We start from the raw sequence: 23,677 nt of genomic DNA, 5'->3' as shown, positions 1-23,677 counted from the left end.
GGGGGGATTTATATTTCCGGTGATTGCGCGGTGTGGGGGGGTTTATATTTCCGGTGATTGCGCGGTGTGAGGGGTTTTATATATCCGGTGATTGCGCGGTGTGAGGTGTTTTATATTTCCGGTGATTGCGCGGTGTGGGGGGGTTTATATTTCCGGTGATTGCGCGGTGTGGGGGGTTTATATTTCCGGTGATTGCGCGGTGTGAGGGGTTTTATATTTCCGGTGATTGTGCGGTGTGGGGGGTTTATATTTCCGGTGATTGCGCGGTGTGAGGGGTTTATATTTCCGGTGATTGCGCGGTGTGAGAGGTTTTATATTTCCGGTGATTGCGCAGTGTGGGGGGATTTATATTTCCGGTGATTGCGCGGTGTTATATTTCCGGTGAATGCGCTGTGTGGGGGGTTTTATATTTCCGGTGACTGCGCGGTGTGAGGGGGTTTTATATTTCCGGTGACTGCGCGGTGTGAGGGGGTTTTATATTTCCGGTGATTGCGCGGTGTGGGGGGTTTTATATTTCCGGTGATTGCGCGGTGTGAGAGGTTTTATATTTCCGGTGATTGCGCGGTGTGAAGGGTTTATATCTCCGGTGATTGCGCGGTGTGTGAGGGGTTTTATATTTCCGGTGATTGCGCGGTGTGAGGGGTTTTATATTTCCGGTGATTGCGCGGTGTGGGGGGTTTATATTTCAGGTGATTGCGCGGTGTGAGGTGTTTTATATTTCCGGTGATTGCGTGGTGTGGGGGGTTTTATATTTCCGGTGATTGCACGGTGTGGGGGGTTTTATATTTCCGGTGATTGCGCAGTGTGAGGGGTTTTATATTTCCAGTGATTGCGCGGTGTGAGGGGTTTATATTTCCGGTGATTGCGCGGTGTGAGGGGTTTATATTTCCGGTGATTGCGCGGTGTGAGGGGGTTTATATTTCCGGTGATTGCACGGTGTGGGGGGGTTTATATTTCCGGTGATTGCGCGGTGTGTGGGGGTTTATATTCCCGGTGATTGCGCGGTGTGAGGGGTTTATATTTCCGGTGATTGCGCGGTGTGGGGGGTTTTATATTTCCGGTGATTGCGCGGTGTGGGGGGTTTTATATTTCCGGTGATTGCGCGGTGTGGGGGGTTTTATATTTCCGGTGATTGCACGGTGTGAGGGGTTTTATATTTCCAGTGATTGCGCGGTGTGAGGGGGTTTATATTTCCGGTGATTGCGCGGTGTGGGGGGTTTTATATTTCCGGTGATTGCGCGGTGTGGGGGGTTTATATTTCCGGTGATTGCGCGGTGTGAGGGGTTTTATATTTCCGGTGATTGCGCGGTGTGAGAGGTTTTATATTTCCGGTGATTGCGCGGTGTGAGGGGTTTTATATTTCCGGTGATTGTGCGGTGTGAGGGCTTTATATTTCCGGTGATTGCGCGGTGTGAGGGTTTTATATTTCCGGTGATTGCGCGGTGTGGGGGGTTTTATATTTCCAGTGATTGCGCGGTGTGAGGGGGTTATATCTCCGGTGATTGCGCGGTGTGGGGGGGGGTTATATTTCCGGTGATTGCGCGGTGTGAGGGGTTTTATATTTCCGGTGATTGCGCGGTGTGGGGGGTTTTATATTTCCAGTGATTGCGCGGTGTGGGGGGTTTTATATTTCCGGTGATTGCGCGGTGTGAGGGGGTTTATATTTCCGGTGATTGCGCGGTGTGAGGGGGTTTATATTTCCGGTGATTGCGCGGTGTGAGGGGTTTTATATTTCCGGTGATTGCGCGGTGTGAGGGGTTTATATTTCCGGTGATTGCGCGGTGTGAGGGGGTTTATATTTCCGGTGATTGCGCGGTGTGAGGGGTTTTATATTTCCGGTGATTGCGCGGTGTGAGAGGTTTATATTTCCGGTGATTGCGCGGTGTGAGGGGTTTTATATTTCCGGTGATTGCGCGGTGTGAGGGGTTTATATTTCCGGTGATTGCGCGGTGTGAGGGGGTTTATATTTCCGGTGATTGCGCGGTGTGAGGGGTTTTATATTTCCGGTGATTGCGCGGTGTGAGGGGGTTTATATTTCCGGTGATTGCGCGGTGTGAGGGGTTTATATTTCCGGTGATTGCGCGGTGTGGGTTTTATATTTCCGGTGATTGCGCGGTGTGAGGGGGTTTATATTTCCGGTGATTGCGCGGTGTGGGGGGTTTTATATTTCCGGTGATTGCGCGGTGTGAGGGGTTTATATTTCCGGTGATTGCGCGGTGTGGGTTTTATATTTCCGGTGATTGCGCGGTGTGAGGGGGTTTATATTTCCGGTGATTGCGCGGTGTGAGGGGGTTTATATTTCCGGTGATTGCGCGGTGTGGGGGGTTTTATATTTCCGGTGATTGCGCGGTGTGAGGGGTTTATATTTCCGGTTATTGCGCGGTGTGGGGGGTTTTATATTTCCGGTGATTGCGCGGTGTGAGGGGTTTTATATTTCCGGTGATTGCGCGGTGTGAGGGGGTTTATATTTCCGGTGATTGCGCGGTGTGAGGGGTTTATATTTCCGGTGATTGCGCGGTGTGAGGTGTTTTATATTTCCGGTGATTGCGCGGTGTGAGGGGTTTTATATCTCCGGTGATTGCGCAGTGTGAGGGGTTTATATTTCCGGTGATTGCACGGTGTGAGGGGTTTATATTTCAGGTGATTGCGCGGTGTGAGGTGTTTTATATTTCCGGTGATTGCGCGGTGTGAGGGGTTTTATATTTCCGGTGATTGCGCGGTGTGGGGAGGTTTATATTTCCGGTGATTGCGCGGTGTGGGGGGTTTATATTTCCGGTGATTGCGCGGTGTGGGGGTTTTATATTTCCGGTGATTGCGCGGTGTGAGAGGGTTTATATTTCCGGTGATTGCGCGGTGTGGGGGGTTTTGTGAGTGACATTTTGGGGACTTTTTATTCCATATGTTGGAGAATCGCGGCGACCATAAACAGCGACGTTCACATGTGAATTATTTCTGCGGTTATAACTTGATCTATTAATAATTTGGACACAACGGATGCAGCGATTACGTTACTTATTTTTAATTCTTACATCATTTTTTTGTACAAAAAAAACGTCTTACAATGTATTACACTGGTAACCGGTCGGCATCGCGCTGTTTCTTCGGAGGACAGAGGAAGCCGCTATCTCTAACTGATCAGATGCCGCGGTCGCTATTCATCACGGCATCTGAGGGGTTAAACGGCCGGGATTGCGCTGTCTCTGATCTTGGCGGTTGCAGGCGGCTGTGAGAAGCCGTGTACGGTGCAGGCTCCGCTCCTTCTAGTGTGACGGCGCACGTCCAACATAATACTGAAGATCTGATGGTCATCAAGGGGTTAAACCCTCCTGTATTTCATATTTACAGCACTAATAATAAATAATAATAATCACCAGCACTGTGCCAGACAAAAACGCACCAAAACCGGACACAAATGACCTCATGTAACCTTGCCTTACTACTGCATTATGGGAAATTTCCTGACTGATAACAGAGAGAACACTAAGAAAACAGCGGTCATGTACACCCTACAAGTGCTGCTCCACCTCATACACGGCAACAGCTGGAGGACCTGTGATGACGTCACCACCAATGTGACCGGGGAGGGAGGGAATAGAACTCCGCCCCTCATGTCACGTGATCATCCGCTTTCCATTGCGCTTGAGTACCGCTCCCTCAGAGATCTGCGCCTGATGTCACGTGATCATCATCACATGTCATCCGTCCATCGCTCATTAGTCACATCATGCCGCGGTCACGTGATTTTAATATCACAGGTCCTTCATCCACCACGCCTCCTCTCCTCTGATAAGGTCCGCCCCTCCTTGGTCACGTGGTAGTGACGTCATCTCAGGTTCTTTCGCTATTTCGGTGTATGAGAAAGAGAGCAGCGCAGGTCGGGTGTTCTCTCTGTTATCAGTCACCCCTGTATGACTGTGTATACAGAGAGCTGTCAATCATTGAGTGACCCCGCCCACTGGACTCCTAGCCGGGATTTAACCCCTCCAGTGCCGGCCTCTTTGGGGTAAATTGTTATTTCGGATGTTTTGTGGGACGAGTCGTGTTTTGTAATGACATAATATTCGCTACATACAACTTATTCACTGACTTTTATACATTTCTTGTTAATGACGTTCACCGTGCGGTTTAAGGGAATGTTCACACGTAGCGAATACGACCCACAACACGCAAGGAAATCACCCCGAATATTCACCCCAAATGGTGGACGTATAATCCCCCCGAATATCTACTACAGAAATACAACAAGGCCGATCCTCACCTCTCCGAGCGTTACCATAGCAACACGTCCCTGCTCTTCCGGCTGTGTCCAGGTGACCCCTATAATGATATGTGACCTCTCCGGCCTGTGATTGGCTGCAGGGGTCACATGACGCCTTCTTTTTTTATATGTGTAACCTGCAGCGTTGCTGTGAACACGCGGTGGAGCCGCAGAGGATTCTGGGAACAATGGCGGTTGTTGCGGAACTTGACTTTCCCATTGAACTTAATGGGGAAATTCTGCAACAAATGCGCCGCGAATCCGCGGTATAAATCCGATATCCTGCGTGTTTATAATCCGCACCGCAGGTTAACCCCTTAACCACCAGGCCAGGTTCTGTTGTCGTTTTTCCCTCTTCGTCTTCTCGGATCTATAACTTCTGTGTATTTCTGTCGGTGCCGCGGTGCGAGGATTAGATTCTGCGGGACGAGTTGTAGATTTTCAGGGCGTCGTATAAAGTATCACATAATGTCACTGCAACTGCAAAACTTCTATGTGGGGGAAATGGGGAAAATCTGTGATTCCTCCAATGTTTTTCGGTCTTATTCTTACGGCGATCACTGTGTTGTAAAAGCGTCCACGTAACATTATTCTGCGGGACCGTGCGGTTACCGTGATAACAAATTTCTAGAGTTTTTCATGATGTGCGACATTTACAAAAAAACATTTTGGTTTCAATTTTTATTTTCTGTCGCCAGATTCTCATAGTTGCCAACAGTCCTGGATTTACAGAGACAGTCCCGGCAAATTACTGTACTGGACGTGTACCGGCCATATACAATTGTATCTGCATCCTCAGGACACCGATACAGTTAAATACTATGGTGGAGCAGGAAACTATCCGCTTCCTGCTCTGCCATTCACTCCTTCTGGGGTGGAATCCCCGGCCAGAATGTCGGCAACACGCTGGCTGGGCATTCTACTCTTATAGGGAGGGCTGTGTGTGTCACTATCTACAGGGGGTCTGTGTGTGTCACTATCTACAGGGGGCTGTGTGTGTCACTATCTACAGGGGGCAGTGTGTGTCACTATCTACAGGGGGCTGTGTGTGTGGTATTATCTACAGGGGGCTGTGTGTGTCACTATCTACAGGGGGCAGTGTGTGTCACTATCTACAGGGGGCAGTGTGTGTCACTATCTACAGGGGGCTGTGTGTGTCACTATCTACAGGGGGCAGTGTGTGTCACTATCTACAGGGGGCAGTGTGTGTCACTATCTACAGGGGGCAGTGTGTGTCACTATCTACAGGGGGCAGTGTGTGTCACTATCTACAGGGGGCTGTGTGTGTCACTATCTACAGGGGGCAGTGTGTGTGTGTGTCACTATCTACAGGGGGCAGTGTGTGTCACTATCTACAGGGGGTCTGTGTGTGTCACTATCTACAGGGGGCTGTGTGTGGCACTATCTACAAGGGGCAGTGTGTGTCACTATCTACAGGGGGCAGTGTGTGTCACTATCTACAGGGGGCTGTGTGTGGCACTATCTACAGGGGGCAGTGTGTGTCACTATCTACAGGGGGCAGTGTGTGTGTGTGTGTCACTATCTACAGGGGGCAGTGTGTGTCACTATCTACAGGGGGCAGTGTGTCACTATCTACAGGGGGTCTGTGTGTGTCACTATCTACAGGGGGCTGTGTGTGTCACTATCTACAGGGAGCAGTGTGTGTGTGTGTGTCACTATCTACAGGGGGCAGTGTGTGTCACTATCTACAGGGGGCTGTGTGTGTCACTATCTACAGGGGGCAGTGTGTGTCACTATCTACAGGGGGCTGTGTGTGTGGTATTATCTACAGGGGGCTGTGTGTGTCACTATCTACAGGGGGCAGTGTGTGTCACTATCTACAGGGGGCAGTGTGTGTCACTATCTACAGGGGGCTGTGTGTGTCACTATCTACAGGGGGCAGTGTGTGTCACTATCTACAGGGGGCAGTGTGTGTCACTATCTACAGGGGGCAGTGTGTGTCACTATCTACAGGGGGCAGTGTGTGTCACTATCTACAGGGGGCTGTGTGTGTCACTATCTACAGGGGGCAGTGTGTGTGTGTGTCACTATCTACAGGGGGCAGTGTGTGTCACTATCTACAGGGGGTCTGTGTGTGTCACTATCTACAGGGGGCTGTGTGTGGCACTATCTACAAGGGGCAGTGTGTGTCACTATCTACAGGGGGCAGTGTGTGTCACTATCTACAGGGGGCTGTGTGTGGCACTATCTACAGGGGGCAGTGTGTGTCACTATCTACAGGGGGCAGTGTGTGTGTGTGTGTCACTATCTACAGGGGGCAGTGTGTGTCACTATCTACAGGGGGCAGTGTGTCACTATCTACAGGGGGTCTGTGTGTGTCACTATCTACAGGGGGCTGTGTGTGTCACTATCTACAGGGAGCAGTGTGTGTGTGTGTGTCACTATCTACAGGGGGCAGTGTGTGTCACTATCTACAGGGGGCAGTGTGTCACTATCTACAGGGGGTCTGTGTGTGTCACTATCTACAGGGGGCTGTGTGTGTCACTATCTACAGGGGGCAGTGTGTGTGTGTGTGTCACTATCTACAGGGGGCAGTGTGTGTCACTATCTACAGGGGGCAGTGTGTCACTATCTACAGGGGGTCTGTGTGTGTCACTATCTACAGGGGGCTGTGTGTGTCACTATCTACAGGGAGCAGTGTGTGTCACTATCTACAGGGGGCAGTGTGTGTCACTATCTACAGGGGGCAGTGTGTGTCACTATCTACAGGGGGCTGTGTGTGGCACTATCTACAGGGGGGGGCTGTGTGTGTCACTATCTACAGGGGGCAGTGTGTGTCACTATCTACAGGGGGCAGTGTGTGTCACTATCTACAGGGGGCAGTGTGTGTCACTATCTACAGGGGGCAGTGTGTGTCACTATCTACAGGGGGCAGTGTGTGTCACTATCTACAGGGGGCTGTGTGTGTCACTATCTACAGGGGGCAGTGTGTGTGTGTGTCACTATCTACAGGGGGCAGTGTGTGTCACTATCTACAGGGGGCAGTGTGTCACTATCTACAGGGGGTCTGTGTGTGTCACTATCTACAGGGGGCAGTGTGTGGCACTATCTACAGGGGGCAGTGTGTGTCACTATCTACAGGGGGCAGTGTGTGTCACTATCTACAGGGGGCAGTGTGTGTCACTATCTACAGGGGGCTGTGTGTGGCACTATCTACAGGGGGCAGTGTGTGTCACTATCTACAGGGGGCAGTGTGTGTGTGTGTGTGTCACTATCTACAGGGGGCAGTGTGTGTCACTATCTACAGGGGGCAGTGTGTCACTATCTACAGGGGGTCTGTGTGTGTCACTATCTACAGGGGGCTGTGTGTGTCACTATCTACAGGGAGCAGTGTGTGTGTGTGTGTCACTATCTACAGGGGGCAGTGTGTGTCACTATCTACAGGGGGCAGTGTGTCACTATCTACAGGGGGTCTGTGTGTGTCACTATCTACAGGGGGCTGTGTGTGTCACTATCTACAGGGGGCAGTGTGTGTGTGTGTGTCACTATCTACAGGGGGCAGTGTGTGTCACTATCTACAGGGGGCAGTGTGTCACTATCTACAGGGGGTCTGTGTGTGTCACTATCTACAGGGGGCTGTGTGTGTCACTATCTACAGGGAGCAGTGTGTGTGTCACTATCTACAGGGGGCAGTGTGTCACTATCTACAGGGGGCAGTGTGTCACTATCTACAGGGGGCAGTGTGTCACTATCTACAGGGGGCAGTGTGTGTCACTATCTACAGGGGGCAGTGTGTCACTATCTACAGGGGGCAGTGTGTGGTAATATCTACAGGGAGCAGTGTGTGTGGTAATATCTACAGGGAGCAGTGTGTGTGGTAATATCTACAGGGAGCAGCGTGTGTGGTAATATATACAGGGGGCAGTGTGTGTGGTAATATATACAGGGGGCAGTGTGTGTGGTAATATATACAGGGAGCAGTGTGTGTGGTAATATCTACAGGGAGCAGCGTGTGTGGTAATATCTACAGGGAGCAGTGTGTGTGGTAATATATACAGGGGGCAATGTGTGTGGTAATATATACAGGGGGCAGTGTGTGTGGTAATATCTACAGGGAGCAGTGTGTGGTAATATATACAGGGAGCAGTGTGTGTGGTAATATCTACAGGGAGCAGTGTGTGTGGTAATATCTACAGGGAGCAGTGTGTGTGGTAATATCTACAGGGAGCAGTGTGTGTGGTAATATCTACAGGGAGCAGCGTGTGTGGTAATATCTACAGGGAGCAGCGTGTGTGGTAATATCTACAGGGAGCAGCGTGTGTGGTAATATCTACAGGGAGCCACGTGTGTGGTAATATATACAGGGAGCAGCGTGTGTGGTAATATCTACAGGGAGCAGTGTGTGTGGTAATATCTACAGGGAGCAGTGTGTGTGGTAATATCTACAGGGAGCAGTGTGTGTGGTAATATCTACAGGGGGCTGTGTGTGTCACTATCTACAGGGGGCTGTGTGTGTCACTATCTACAGGGGGCAGTGTGTGTCACTATCTACAGGGGGCAGTGTGTGTCACTATCTACAGGGGGCAGTGTGTCACTATCTACAGGGGGCTGTGTGTGTCACTATCTACAGGGGGCTGTGTGTGTCACTATCTACAGGGGGCAGTGTGTGTCACTATCTACAGGGGGCAGTGTGTCACTATACAGGGGGCTGTGTGTGTCACTATCTACAGGGGGCTGTGTGTGTCACTATCTACAGGGGGCTGTGTGTGTCACTATCTACAGGGGGCAGTGTGTGTCACTATCTACAGGGAGCAGCGTGTGTGGTAATATCTACAGGGAGCAGTGTGTGGTAATATCTACAGGGAGCAGTGTGTGTGGTAATATCTACAGGGAGCAGCGTGTGTGGTAATATATACAGGGAGCAGCGTGTGTGGTAATATCTACAGGGAGTAGTGTGTGTGGTAATATCTACAGGGAGCAGTGTGTGGTAATATCTACAGGGAGCAGTGTGTGGTAATATCTACAGGGAGCAGTGTGTGTGGTAATATATACAGGGAGCAGTGTGTGGTAATATCTACAGGGAGCAGTGTGTGGTAATATCTACAGGGGGCAGTGTGTGTGGTAATATCTACAGGGAGCAGCGTGTGTGGTAATATATACAGGGAGCAGTGTGTGTGGTAATATCTACAGGGAGCAGCGTGTGGTAATATCTACAGGGAGCAGCGTGTGTGGTAATATCTACAGGGAGTAGCGTGTGTGGTAATATCTACAGGGAGCAGTGTGTGTGGTAATATCTACAGGGAGCAGTGTGTGTGGTAATATCTACAGGGAGCAGTGTGTGTGTGGTAATATCTACAGGGAGCAGTGTGTGTGGTAATATCTACAGGGAGCAGTGTGTGTGGTAATATCTACAGGGAGCAGCGTGTGTGGTAATATCTACAGGGAGCAGTGTGTGTGGTAATATCTACAGGGAGCAGTGTGTGTGGTAATATCTACAGGGGGGCTGTGTGTGTGGTAATATCTACAGGGAGCAGTGTGTGGTAATATCTACAGGGAGCAGCGTGTGTGGTAATATCTACAGGGAGCAGTGTGTGTGGTAATATCTACAGGGAGCAGTGTGTGTGGTAATATATACAGGGAGCAGTGTGTGGTAATATCTACAGGGAGCAGTGTGTGTGGTAATATCTACAGGGAGCAGTGTGTGTGGTAATATCTACAGGTTGCAGTGTGTGTGGTAATATCTACAGGGAGCAGTGTGTGTGGTAATATCTACAGGGAGCAGCGTGTGGTAATATATACAGGGAGCAGTGTGTGTGGTAATATCTACAGGGAGCAGCGTGTGTGGTAATATCTACAGGGAGCAGTGTGTGTGGTAATATCTACAGGGAGCAGTGTGTGTGGTAATATCTACAGGGAGCAGTGTGTGTGGTAATATCTACAGGGAGCAGTGTGTGTGGTAATATCTACAGAGAGCAGCGTGTGTGGTAATATCTACAGGGAGCAGTGTGTGTGGTAATATCTACAGGGAGCAGTGTGTGTGGTAATATCTACAGGGAGCAGTGTGTGTGGTAATATATACAGGGAGCAGTGTGTGGTAATATCTACAGGGAGCAGTGTGTGTGGTAATATCTACAGGGAGCAGTGTGTGTGGTAATATCTACAGGGAGCAGTGTGTGTGGTAATATCTACAGGGAGCAGTGTGTGTGGTAATATCTACAGGGAGCAGTGTGTGTGGTAATATCTACAGGGAGCAGTGTGTGTGGTAATATATACAGGGAGCAGTGTGTGTGGTAATATATACAGGGAGCAGCGTGTGTGGTAATATGTACAGGGAGCAGTGTGTGTGGTAATATCTACAGGGAGCAGTGTGTGTGGTAATATCTACAGGGAGTAGTGTGTGTGGTAATATCTACAGGGAGCAGCGTGTGTGGTAATATCTACAGGGAGCAGCGTGTGTGGTAATATCTACAGGGAGCAGTGTGTGTGGTAATATCTACAGGGAGCAGTGTGTGTGGTAATATCTACAGGGAGCAGCGTGTGTGGTAATATCTACAGGGAGCAGTGTGTGTGGTAATATCTACAGGGAGCAGTGTGTGTGGTAATATCTACAGGGAGCAGTGTGTGTGGTAATATGTACAGGGAGCAGTGTGTGTGGTAATATCTACAGGGAGCAGCGTGTGGTAATATCTACAGGGAGCAGTGTGTATGGTTATACAGGGAGCAGTGTGTGTGGTAATATCTACAGGGAGCAGTGTGTGTGGTAATATCTACAGGGAGCAGTGTGTGTGGTAATATCTACAGGGAGCAGTGTGTGTGGTAATATGTACAGGGAGCAGTGTGTATGGTTATAAAGGGAGCAGTGTGTGTGGTAATATCTACAGGGAGCAGTGTGTGTGGTAATATCTACAGGGAGCAGCGTGTGTGTGGTAATATCTACAGGGAGCAGTGTGTGTGGTAATATCTACAGGGAGCAGTGTGTGTGGTAATATCTACAGGGAGCAGCGTGTGGTAATATCTACAGGGAGCAGTGTGTGTGGTAATATCTACAGGGAGCAGTGTGTGTGGTAATATATACAGGGAGCAGTGTGTGTGTGGTAATATCTACAGGGGGCAGTGTGTGTGGTAATATCTACAGGGAGCAGTGTGTGTGGTAATATCTACAGGGGGCTGTGTGTATGGTTATACAGGGAGCAGTGTGTGTGGTAATATCTACAGGGAGCAGTGTGTGTGGTAATATCTACAGGGAGCAGCGTGTGTGGTAATATCTACAGGGAGCAGCGTGTGTGGTAATATATACAGGGAGCAGTGTGTGTGGTAATATCTACAGGGAGCAGTGTGTGTGGTAATATCTACAGGGAGCAGTGTATGTGGTAATATCTACAGGGAGCAGTGTGTGTGGTAATATCTACAGGGAGCAGTGTGTGGTAATATATACAGGGAGCAGTGTGTGTGGTAATATCTACAGGGAGCAGTGTGTGTGGTAATATCTACAGGGAGCAGCGTGTGTGGTAATATCTACAGGGAGCAGTGTGTGTGGTAATATCTACAGGGAGCAGTGTGTGTGGTAATATCTACAGGGAGCAGCGTGTGTGGCAATATCTACAGGGAGCAGTGTGTGTGTGGTAATATCTACAGGGAGCAGTGTGTGTGGTGCTATCTACAGGGAGCAGTGTGTGTGGTAATATCTACAGGGAGCAGTGTGTGTGGTAATATCTACAGGGAGCAGCGTGTGTGGTAATATATACAGGGAGCAGCGTGTGTGGTAATATCTACAGGGAGCAGCGTGTGTGGTAATATCTACAGGGAGCAGCGTGTGTGGTAATATCTACAGGGAGCAGCGTGTGTGGTAATATCTACAGGGAGCAGCGTGTGTGGTAATATCTACAGGGAGCAGCGTGTGTGGTAATATCTACAGGGAGCAGCGTGTGTGGTAATATCTACAGGGAGCAGCGTGTGTGGTAATATCTACAGGGGGCAGTGTGTGTGGTAATATATACAGGGAGCAGTGTGTGTGGTGCTATCTACAGGGAGCAGTGTGTGTGGTAATATCTACAGGGAGCAGTGTGTGTGGTAATATATACAGGGAGCAGTGTGTGTGGTAATATCTACAGTGAGCAGTGTGTGGTAATATCTACAGGGAGCAGCGTGTGTGGTAATATCTACAGGGAGCAGCGTGTGTGGTAATATCTACAGGGAGCAGCGTGTGTGGTAATATCTACAGGGGGCAGCGTGTGTGGTAATATATACAGGGAGCAGTGTGTGTGGTGCTATCTACAGGGAGCAGTGTGTGTGGTAATATCTACAGGGAGCAGTGTGTGTGGTAATATATACAGGGAGCAGTGTGTGTGGTAATATCTACAGTGAGCAGTGTGTGGTAATATCTACAGGGAGCAGCGTGTGTGGTAATATCTACAGGGAGCAGCGTGTGTGGTAATATCTACAGGGAGCAGTGTGTGTGGTAATATCTACAGGGAGCAGCGTGTGTGGTAATATATACAGGGAGCAGCGTGTGTGGTAATATCTACAGGGAGCAGCGTGTGTGGTAATATCTACAGGGGGCAGTGTGTGTGGTAATATATACAGGGAGCAGCGTGTGTGGTAATATATACAGGGAGCAGCGTGTGTGGTAATATATACAGGGAGCAGCGTGTGTGGTAATATCTACAGGGAGCAGCGTGTGTGGTAATATATACAGGGAGCAGCGTGTGTGGTAATATCTACAGGGAGCAGCGTGTGTGGTAATATCTACAGGGGGCAGTGTGTGTGGTAATATATACAGGGAGCAGTGTGTGTGGTAATATATACAGGGAGCAGTGTGTGTGGTAATATCTACAGGGAGCAGCGTGTGTGGTAATATCTACAGGGAGCAGCGTGTGTGGTAATATCTACAGGGAGCAGTGTGTGTGGTAATATCTACAGGGAGCAGTGTGTGTGGTAATATCTACAGGGAGCAGTGTGTGTGGTAATATCTACAGGGAGCAGTGTGTGTGGTAATATCTACAGGGGGCAGTGTGTGTGGTAATATCTACAGGGAGCAGTGTGTGTGGTAATATCTACAGGGAGCAGTGTGTGTGGTAATATCTACAGGGAGCAGTGTGTGTGGTAATATATACAGGGGTCAGTGTGTGTGGTAATATATACAGGGAGCAGTGTGTGTGGTAATATATACAGGGAGCAGTGTGTGTGGTAATATCTACAGGGAGCAGTGTGTGTGGTAATATATACAGGGAGCAGTGTGTGTGTGGTAATATCTACAGGGAGCAGCGTGTGTGGTAATATCTACAGGGGGCAGCGTGTGTGGTAATATCTACAGGGAGCAGCGTGTGTGGTAATATCTACAGGGAGCAGTGTGTGGTAATATCTACAGGGAGCAGCGTGTGTGGTAATATCTACAGGGAGCAGTGTGTGTGGTAATATCTACAGGGGGCAGTGTGTGTGGTAATATCTACAGGGAGCAGTGTGTGTGGTAATATCTACAGGGAGCAGTGTGTGTGGTAATATATACAGGGAGCAGTGTGTGTGGTAATATCTACAGGGGGCAGTGTGTGTGGTAATATCTACAGGGAGCAGTGTGTGTGGTAATATCTACAGGGAGCAGTGTGTGGTAATATATACAGGGAGCAGTGTGTGTGGTAATATATACAGGGGGCAGCGTGTGTGGTAATATATACAGGGAGCAGCGTGTGTGGTAATATCTACAGGGAGCAGCGTGTGTGGTAATATCTACAGGGAGCAGCGTGTGTGGTAATATCTACAGGGAGCAGTGTGTGTGGTAATATATACAGGGAGCAGTGTGTGTGGTAATATCTACAGGGAGCAGTGTGTGGTAATATATACAGGGAGCAGCGTGTGTGGTAATATCTACAGGGAGCAGTGTGTGTGGTAATATATACAGGGAGCAGTGTGTGTGGTAATATCTACAGGGAGCAGTGTGTGTGGTAATATCTACAGGGAGCAGTGTGTGGTAATATCTACAGGGAGCAGTGTGTGTGGTAATATATACAGGGAGCAGTGTGTGTGGTAATATCTACAGGGAGCAGTGTGTGGTAATATCTACAGGGAGCAGTGTGTGTGGTAATATATACAGGGAGCAGTGTGTGTGGTAATATCTACAGGGAGCAGTGTGTGTGGTAATATCTACAGGGAGCAGTGTGTGGTAATATCTACAGGGAGCAGTGTGTGTGGTAATATATACAGGGAGCAGTGTGTGTGGTAATATATACAGGGAGCAGTGTGTGTGTGTGGTAATATCTACAGGGAGCAGCGTGTGTGGTAATATCTACAGGGAGCAGTGTGTGTGGTAATATCTACAGGGAGCAGTGTGTGTGGTAATATCTACAGGGAGCAGTGTGTGGTAATATCTACAGGGAGCAGTGTGTGGTAATATCTACAGGGAGCAGTGTGTGTGGTAATATCTACAGGGAGCAGTGTGTGTGGTAATATCTACAGGGAGCAGTGTGTGTGGTAATATCTACAGGGAGCAGTGTGTGTGGTAATATATACAGGGAGCAGTGTGTGTGGTAATATCTACAGGGAGCAGTGTGTGTGGTAATATCTACAGGGAGCAGTGTGTGGTAATATCTACAGGGAGCAGTGTGTGCGGTAATATATACAGGGAGCAGTGTGTGTGGTAATATATACAGGGAGCAGTGTGTGTGTGTGGTAATATCTACAGGGAGCAGCGTGTGTGGTAATATCTACAGGGAGCAGTGTGTGTGGTAATATCTACAGGGAGCAGTGTGTGTGGTAATATCTACAGGGAGCAGTGTGTGGTAATATCTACAGGGAGCAGCGTGTGTGGTAATATCTACAGGGAGCAGTGTGTGTGGTAATATCTACAGGGAGCAGTGTGTGTGGTAATATCTACAGGGAGCAGTGTGTGTGGTAATATCTACAGGGAGCAGTGTGTGTGGTAATATATACAGGGAGCAGTGTGTGTGGTAATATCTACAGGGAGCAGTGTGTGTGGTAATATCTACAGGGAGCAGTGTGTGGTAATATCTACAGGGAGCAGTGTGTGTGGTAATATATACAGGGAGCAGTGTGTGGGGTAATATCTACAGGGAGCAGTGTGTGTGGTAATATATACAGGGAGCAGTGTGTGTGGTAATATATACAGGGGGCAGTGTGTGTGGTAATATCTACAGGGAGCAGTGTGTGTGGTAATATCTACAGGGAGCAGTGTGTGTGGTAATATCTACAGGGAGCAGTGTGTGTGGTAATATCTACATGGAGCAGCGTGTGTGGTAATATCTACAGGGAGCAGCGTGTGTGGTAATATCTACAGGGAGCAGCGTGTGTGGTAATATCTACAGGGAGCAGCGTGTGTGGTAATATATACAGGGAGCAGTGTGTGTGGTAATATATACAGGGAGCAGTGTGTGGGGTAATATCTACAGGGAGCAGTGTGTGTGGTAATATATACAGGGAGCAGCGTGTGTGGTAATATATACAGGGTGCAGTGTGTGTGGTAATATCTACAGGGAGCAGTGTGTGTGGTAATATCTACAGGGAGCAGTGTGTGTGGTAATATCTACAGGAAGCAGTGTGTGTGGTAATATCTACAGGGAGCAGTGTGTGTGGTAATATCTACAGGGAGCAGTGTGTGTGGTAATATATACAGGGAGCAGTGTGTGTGGTAATATCTACAGGGAGCAGCGTGTGTGGTAATATATACAGGGAGCAGCGTGTGTGGTAATATCTACAGGCAGCAGTGTGTGGTAATATCTACAGGGAGCAGTGTGTGTGGTAATATCTACAGGGAGCAGTGTGTGTGGTAATATCTACAGGGAGCAGTGTGTGTGGTAATATCTACAGGAAGCAGTGTGTGTGGTAATATCTACAGGGGGCAGTGTGTGTGGTAATGTCTACAGGGAGCAGTGTGTGTGGTAATATCTACAGGGAGCAGTGTGTGTGGTAATATCTACAGGGAGCAGCGTGTGTGGTAATATCTACAGGGAGCAGCGTGTGTGGTAATATCTACAGGGAGCAGCGTGTGTGGTAATATCTACAGTGAGCAGCGTGTGTGGTAATATCTACAGTGAGCAGCGTGTGTGGTAATATCTACAGTGAGCAGCGTGTGTGGTAATATCTACAGGGAGCAGCGTGTGTGGTAATATCTACAGGGAGCAGCCTGTGTGGTAATATCTACAGGGAGCAGCGTGTGTGGTAATATATACAGGGGGCAGTGTGTGTGGTAATATATACAGGGGGCAGTGTGTGTGGTAATATATACAGGGAGCAGTGTGTGTGCTAATATCTACAGGGAGCAGCGTGTGGTAATATCTACAGGGGGCAGCGTGTGTGGTAATATATACAGGGAGCAGTGTGTGTGGTAATATATACAGGGAGCAGTGTGTGTGGTAATATATACAGGGAACAGTGTGTGGTAATATCTACAGGGAGCAGTGTGTGTGGTAATATATACAGGGGGCAGTGTGTGTGGTAATATCTACAGGGAGCAGTGTGTGGTAATATCTACAGGGAGCAGTGTGTGTGGTAATATATACAGGGAGCAGTGTGTGTGGTAATATATACAGGGAACAGTGTGTGTGGTAATATCTACAGGGAGCAGTGTGTGTGGTAATATCTACAGGGAGCAGTGTGTGTGGTAATATCTACAGGGAGCAGTGTGTGTGGTAATATCTACAGGGAACAGTGTGTGTGGTAATATCTACAGGGAGCAGTGTGTGTGGTAATATCTACAGGGAGCAGTGTGTGTGGTAATATATACAGGGAGCAGTGTGTGTGGTAATATCTACAGGGGGCAGTGTGGTAATATCTACAGGGGGCAGTGTGTGTGGTAATATCTACAGGGAGCAGTGTGTGTGGTAATATCTACAGGGAGCAGTGTGTGTGGTAATATCTACAGGGAGCAGTGTGTGTGGTAATATATACAGGGAGCAGTGTGTGTGGTAATATCTACAGGGAGCAGTGTGTGTGGTAATATCTACAGGGGGCAGTGTGTGTGGTAATATCTACAGGGAGCAGTGTGTGTGGTAATATCTACAGAGAGCAGCGTGTGTGGTAATATCTACAGGGAGCAGCGTGTGTGGTAATATCTACAGGGAGCAGTGTGTGTGGTAATATCTACAGGGAGCAGTGTGTGGTAATATCTACAGGGAGCAGTGTGTGTGGTAATATCTACAGGGGGCAGTGTGTGGTAATATCTACAGGGGGCAGTGTGTGTGGTAATATCTACAGGGAGCAGTGTGTGTGGTAATATCTACAGGGAGCAGCGTGTGTGGTAATATCTACAGGGAGCAGTGTGTGTGTGGTAATATCTACAGGGAGCAGCGTGTGTGGTAATATCTACAGGGAGCAGTGTGTGTGGTAATATATACAGGGAGCAGCGTGTGTGGTAATATCTACAGGGAGCAGTGTGTGTGTGGTAATATCTACAGGGAGCAGCGTGTGTGGTAATATCTACAGGGAGCAGTGTGTGTGGTAATATCTACAGGGAGCAGTGTGTGTGGTGCTATCTACAGGGAGCAGTGTGTGTGGTAATATCTACAGGGAACAGTGTGTGTGGTAATATATACAGGGAGCAGTGTGTGTGGTAATATCTACAGGGAGCAGTGTGTGTGGTAATATCTACAGGGAGCAGTGTGTGTGGTAATATCTACAGGTAGCAGTGTGTGTGGTAATATCTACAGGGAGCAGTGTGTGTGGTAATATCTACAGGGAGCAGTGTGTGTGGTAATATATACAGGGAGCAGTGTGTGTGGTAATATCTACAGGGGGCAGTGTGTGTGGTAATATCTACAGGGAGCAGTGTGTGTGGTAATATCTACAGAGAGCAGCGTGTGTGGTAATATCTACAGGGAGCAGCGTGTGTGGTAATATCTACAGGGAGCAGTGTGTGTGGTAATATCTACAGGGAGCAGTGTGTGTGTGGTAATATCTACAGGGAGCAGCGTGTGTGGTAATATCTACAGGGAGCAGCGTGTGTGGTAATATCTACAGGGAGCAGCGTGTGTGGTAATATCTACAGGGAGCAGCGTGTGTGGTAATATCTACAGGGAGCAGCGTGTGTGGTAATATCTACAGGGAGCAGCGTGTGTGGTAATATCTACAGGGAGCAGCGTGTGTGGTAATATCTACAGGCAGCAGCGTGTGTGGTAATATCTACAGGGAGCAGTGTGTGTGGTAATATCTACAGGGAGCAGTGTGTGTGGTAATATCTACAGGGAGCAGTGTGTGTGGTAATATCTACAGGGAGCAGTGTGTGTGGTAATATCTACAGGGAGCAGTGTGTGTGGTAATATCTACAGGGAGCAGTGTGTGGTAATATCTACAGGGAGCAGCGTGTGTGGTAATATCTACAGGGAGCAGCGTGTGTGGTAATATCTACAGGGAGCAGTGTGTGTGGTAATATCTACAGGGAACAGTGTGTGTGGTAATATCTACAGGGAGCAGTGTGTGTGGTATTATCTACAGGGAGCAGCGTGTGTGGTAATATCTACAGGGAGCAGCGTGTGTGGTAATATCTACAGGGAGCAGCGTGTGTGGTAATATCTACAGGGAGCAGTGTGTGTGGTAATATCTACAGGGAGCAGTGTGTGTGGTAATATCTACAGGGAGCAGTGTGTGTGGTAATATCTACAGGGAGCAGTGTGTGTGGTAATATATACAGGGAGCAGTGTGTGTGGTAATATCTACAGGGAGCAGTGTGTGTGTGGTAATATCTACAGGGAGCAGTGTGTGTGGTAATATCTACAGGGAGCAGTGTGTGTGGTAATATATACAGGGAGCAGTGTGTGGTAATATCTACAGGGAGCAGTGTGTGTGGTAATATCTACAGGGAGCAGTGTGTGGTAATATCTACAGGGAGCAGTGTGTGTGGTAATATCTACAGGGAGCAGTGTGTGTGGTAATATCTACAGGGGGCAGTGTGTGTGGTAATATCTACAGGGAGCAGTGTGTGTGGTAATATATACAGGTAGCAGTGTGTGGTAATATCTACAGGGAGCAGTGTGTGTGTCACTATCTACAGGGGGCAGTGTGTGTCACTATCTACAGGGGGAGTGTGTGGCACTATCTACAGGGGGCAGTGTGTGGCACTATCTACAGGGGGCAGTGTGTGGCACTATCTAAAGTGTGTGTGGCACTCTCTACAGGGGGGCTGTGTGTGGCACTCTCTACAGGGGGGCTGTGTGTGGCACTCTCTACAGGGGGGCTGTTTAAGGCACTGTCTACATGGGACTGTGTGTGTGTGGTACTTTCTTCAGGGGACTGTGTGTGTGTGTGGTGCTATCTACAGAGGACTATGTGTGGGGCTACCTGCAGGGGGGTGTGTGTATGTGGCTATCTGCATGGGGGCTGTGTGTGGCACTCTCTACAGGGGTGTGTGTGTGGAGCTATGTACAAGGGGTGTGTGTGTGGCGATATCTACAGGGCACTATTTGTGGCACTATGTTCAGGGGGTGTGTGTGGTGCTATCTACAAGGGTGTGTTTGTGTGTTGCACTCTGCAGGGGGGGTGGCATTATCTACAGGGGTGTGTGTCACTATCTACAGGGGGTTGTGTGTGGTGCTCTGCAGGGGGGGGGGGAGCTCTCTAAAGGGGGTGGTGTGGCGTTATCTACAGTGGGGTGTTCGGCGCTATCTACAGGGTGTGTATGTGTGTGTGGCGCTATCTACAGGGGGAGTGTGTGGCGCTATCTACAGGGGGAGTGTGTGGCGCTATCTACAGGGGGCTGTGTGATGGCTCTATCTAAAGAGTGTATGTGTGGCATTATCTACAGTGGGGTGTGTGTCACTATCTGCAGGGCTGTGTGTGTCGCTGTCTAGAGGGGTGTTTGCGTGGCACTATCTATGGAGGGCTGTGTGTGTGACACTATTTACAGGGGGGGGGAGTGTGTGGCACTATGTACAGGTGGTTGTGTGTGCGGCACTATCTACGGGGGTTTTGTGTGGCGCTAACTACAGGGGTGTGTGTGGCACTCTGCAGGGGTGTGTGTGTGGCACTATCTACAGGGGATTTTGTGTGTGGCGCTATCTAAAGGGGGTGGTGTGGCGTTATCTACAGTGGGTTGTTCGGCGCTATCTACAGGGTGTGTATGTGTTTGGCACTATCTTCAGGGGGAGTGTGTGGCACCATCTACAGTGGGGTGTGCGACACTATCTGCAGGGGTGTGTGTGTCGCTATCTACAGGGTGTGTATGTGTGTTTGGCACTATCTTCAGGGGGAGTGTGTGGCACCATCTACAGTGGGGTGTGTGGCACTATCTATGGAGGTCTGTGTGTGTGGCACTATTTACAGGGGAGTGTGTGGCACTATCTACAGGGGTGTGTGTGTGTGTGTGTGTGTGTATCTACAGTGGGGTGTTCGGCGCTATCTACAGTGGGGTGTGTGTGTGTGTGTGTGTGTGTTTGTTTGGCACTATCTACAGGAGGGTGTGTGTGGCCCTATCTCTAAAAGGCGGTGTGTGTGGCATTATCTACAGTGGGGTGTGCGGCGCTATCTACGGAGGGCTGTCTATCTACAGGGGGGGTGTGAGGCACTATCTACAGGGTGTGAGTTTGGCACTATCTACAGGGGTGAGTGTATGTGTTTGGCACTATCTACAGTGGGGTGTGTGTGGCACCATGGACAGGGGGTTGTGTGTGGCACTATGTACAGGGGGTTGTGTGTGGCACTATGTACAGGGGGTTGTGTGTGGCACTATGTACAGGGGGTTGTGTGTGGCACTATGTACAGGGGGTTGTGTGTGGCACTATGTACAGGGGGTTGTGTGTGGTAATATCTACAGGGGGTTGTGGCGCTATCTACAAGAAACAGTGAGTGGCGCAATTTACAAGGGGCACTGAGTATGGCACTATCTACGCTGGTTTTTACGCTGCCAGTAGCGGTCAGCACATATCTTCTCGCCCTAGTGATAAAGTGAGACATCACCTGCCTGTAAACAACCACATACCCAGAGAGAGATACCGGCCACCATAATGGTTGTCAGCCAAACTAGTGCAGAATATTTGGTCTGTTTATTAATATGGAGAAATTCTGGGAAGCCACGCCCCATAACCCACATCCACCAGATAAGTCACGCCCCATAACCCACACCCACTGTATAAGTCACGCCCACAAGACACACCCACCAAAGAAGCCACATCCTAAGTGTCCCTGGGGAAAGAAATGTTGGCAACTATGTATCCAGAGCCAGAACTTTTTAATTTTCTGTCGATGGAGCGGAGTGAGGGCTTATTTTTTGTAGGACGAGTTGCAATTTTTTGATCACTTTTTAATATTTATTTTTTTTGGAGCTTCTAGTGTTTTTTTGGGGGTTTTTTTTTCTTGCATCGTTCACCGTGCGGGTAAATAACCTTTTATTATAATCCTTCTGTTCACGGATGCCGTGATACCAGTTATGTTTATTGTTTGTGTTCTTTACGTTCCTTTAAAGACAAATTGTGAAAAGGTTTTATTTTATATTTAATATTTTGTAGAGAACTAAACGCTTTATTTGAATATTTTTAGCAAATTGTATTACTCCCCTGGGGGACGTGAACTAGTGACGATTAGATCGCTGGTACAATACACTGTAATACTAATATCGCAGTATATCGTGATTAAGATTAAGGGGTTAATAGGAGCAGAAAGATGGCAGAATTTCATTACCCCCCAGGCTGCGATGACAACCATCTATACCCCGTGATCGTGTTGTGAGGGGCTGATGATCTGTCAGAGAGGACCCCCCCCCCTCTTTCTTACAGCTTAGATTCTGCAGTCGATATTGACCACGCCATCTAAGTAGTTAAATGCCCGGGGTCGGCGTTCCCTCAGGTCTCCAGCCTTTGCAGCAGGTGTCAGGTCTTCCCTATGTCATGTGAACAAGTCCTGAGCGGTAAATGTCCTGTGCAGGAAGGGGTTAAATGAGTAAAATACAAGTTTATACTGAATCTTATCCCACAAAACAATGTATCACTCTGCTCCGCTCCACCTGCGCTGTAACATAAGAGATCACACTGCATGTTCCCTCTATATAATGTCACCTCAGCTGCTGCAGAACCTCACAGTTCATATCAAACACTGACTGCATAGTGTGCACCACGTCTTGTGAGATGTCAGCAATGTCTCCGCAGTATCCGCCATGTGTCCGGATGTCAGGAGTCAGGTCTTCATTGTCTGGGGGGGAATTTCTTCATTTTACTCTTCTCACCTGAGAGATATGCCATAAATGTCTGATATATGGGGGTCCCAACTCTATGCGGAGAACGGGGTCCACCGACCCGCCTGGTGAGGTGATGACTACATCCAGGTGGAGAATGAATGGAGAGGTGACCACACATGTACACGACTCTCTCCATTCACTTGTATAGGAGGTCCAGAAACAGCCGAGCACGGCCACCCAGAGGTGGAGCCGCATCTATCAGACATTTCTGGCATATCCTGGGGAGAAAAGTCCGTGTTGGGAATACCCCTTTATTCCATGTGGTGACGGCTCTGAGAAGATGTTTCTCTCAATGATGAATAAGTGAGGTTCTGTATGTCACACATGATGTTGTCCCCTGTATGATCTCCATCTTCTCCTTTCTTCATAAAGACGTCTGCAGTACTAGATCCTCCAGTTCCTCCAGTTTTCTCATCTTCTCCACAACGTTCCTTCTCCTGAATGACCCACCAAGGATGGACAAGGACAGGAATGAGATGAGCAGAAGAATATTAGACTTCACCTTGGAGATCATCTACCTGTTGAGCGGAGAGGTAAACTTTTCTACATTATAGAACAAGGCACACATAGGGAAGGGACAATACATAATAGGAAGGAATAGGAAGAATCCAGTGTCCTGTATAACAGCGTCCAGACCTTCCAAGTGACATCAAGAAGCCACCAGCAGAAAAGCTGAAGATCTGCCACCAATATGGTCAGTTATGTGTCATGTCACCAATGCAGCAATAGTGATGTTGTAGAGCAATGAGAATGAAAAGGAGCCAGGAGGATCAGGATGACATCTATAGAAACATAGGAGATGACGGCAGGAGGAGAGCACATGGTCCATCTAGTCCGCCCAATATTATTACTTTTTAGTTTTGGCCTCGTTCTATTTTCTCAATGTCTTTTTGTAGGTGAGGTCTCCAGTATTACAGATGTGGGGTCACTAGAGCTCTATACAGCGGGGTCACAATCTCTCTCTCTCTACTGAGGGGGGAATACTGTGTTCAGTTCTCTAAGTGTCTCTCTCCATACACAGGAGTACACAATAGTGAAGAAGACATCGGGTGACTGTACGACTCCCATCATCCATGAGTCAGGAGGATGGAGCAGTAGTCAGAGCCCCATCACAGAGCCTCCCCCTCACTCCCGGATACATGAGAAGAAGATCTTAGAACTGATCTACAAGATGACGGAGCTGCTGACTGGAGAGGTGACACTGCTGGGAATGCTGGGAAATTCTACAGTAACGGCACTGGAGGTGTCTGGGTGATGACTGTATCATTGTGTGTGTCAGGTTCCTATAA

At 48.7% G+C, this 23,677-nt stretch overlaps 1 long non-coding RNA gene across 1 annotated transcript; it reads left to right on the top strand.

The window, feature by feature from the left end:
* The first annotated feature begins 3,861 nt into the window (after positions 1-3,861).
* LOC142670916 (uncharacterized) lies at positions 3,862-23,487 on the top strand. Its single transcript, XR_012851776.1, has 3 exons — positions 3,862-4,003; positions 22,761-22,921; positions 23,410-23,487. It is a non-coding gene; the product is annotated as an uncharacterized LOC142670916 (long non-coding RNA).
* Positions 23,488-23,677: the final 190 nt, after the last annotated feature.

The sequence above is a fragment of the Rhinoderma darwinii genome (assembly GCF_050947455.1).
Source record: "Rhinoderma darwinii isolate aRhiDar2 chromosome 1 unlocalized genomic scaffold, aRhiDar2.hap1 SUPER_1_unloc_21, whole genome shotgun sequence".
NCBI classification, from domain to species: Eukaryota; Metazoa; Chordata; class Amphibia; order Anura; family Rhinodermatidae; genus Rhinoderma; species Rhinoderma darwinii.
Note: the sequence above shows the minus strand (reverse complement) of the source record. Positions and strands in the feature narration are given on the sequence as shown.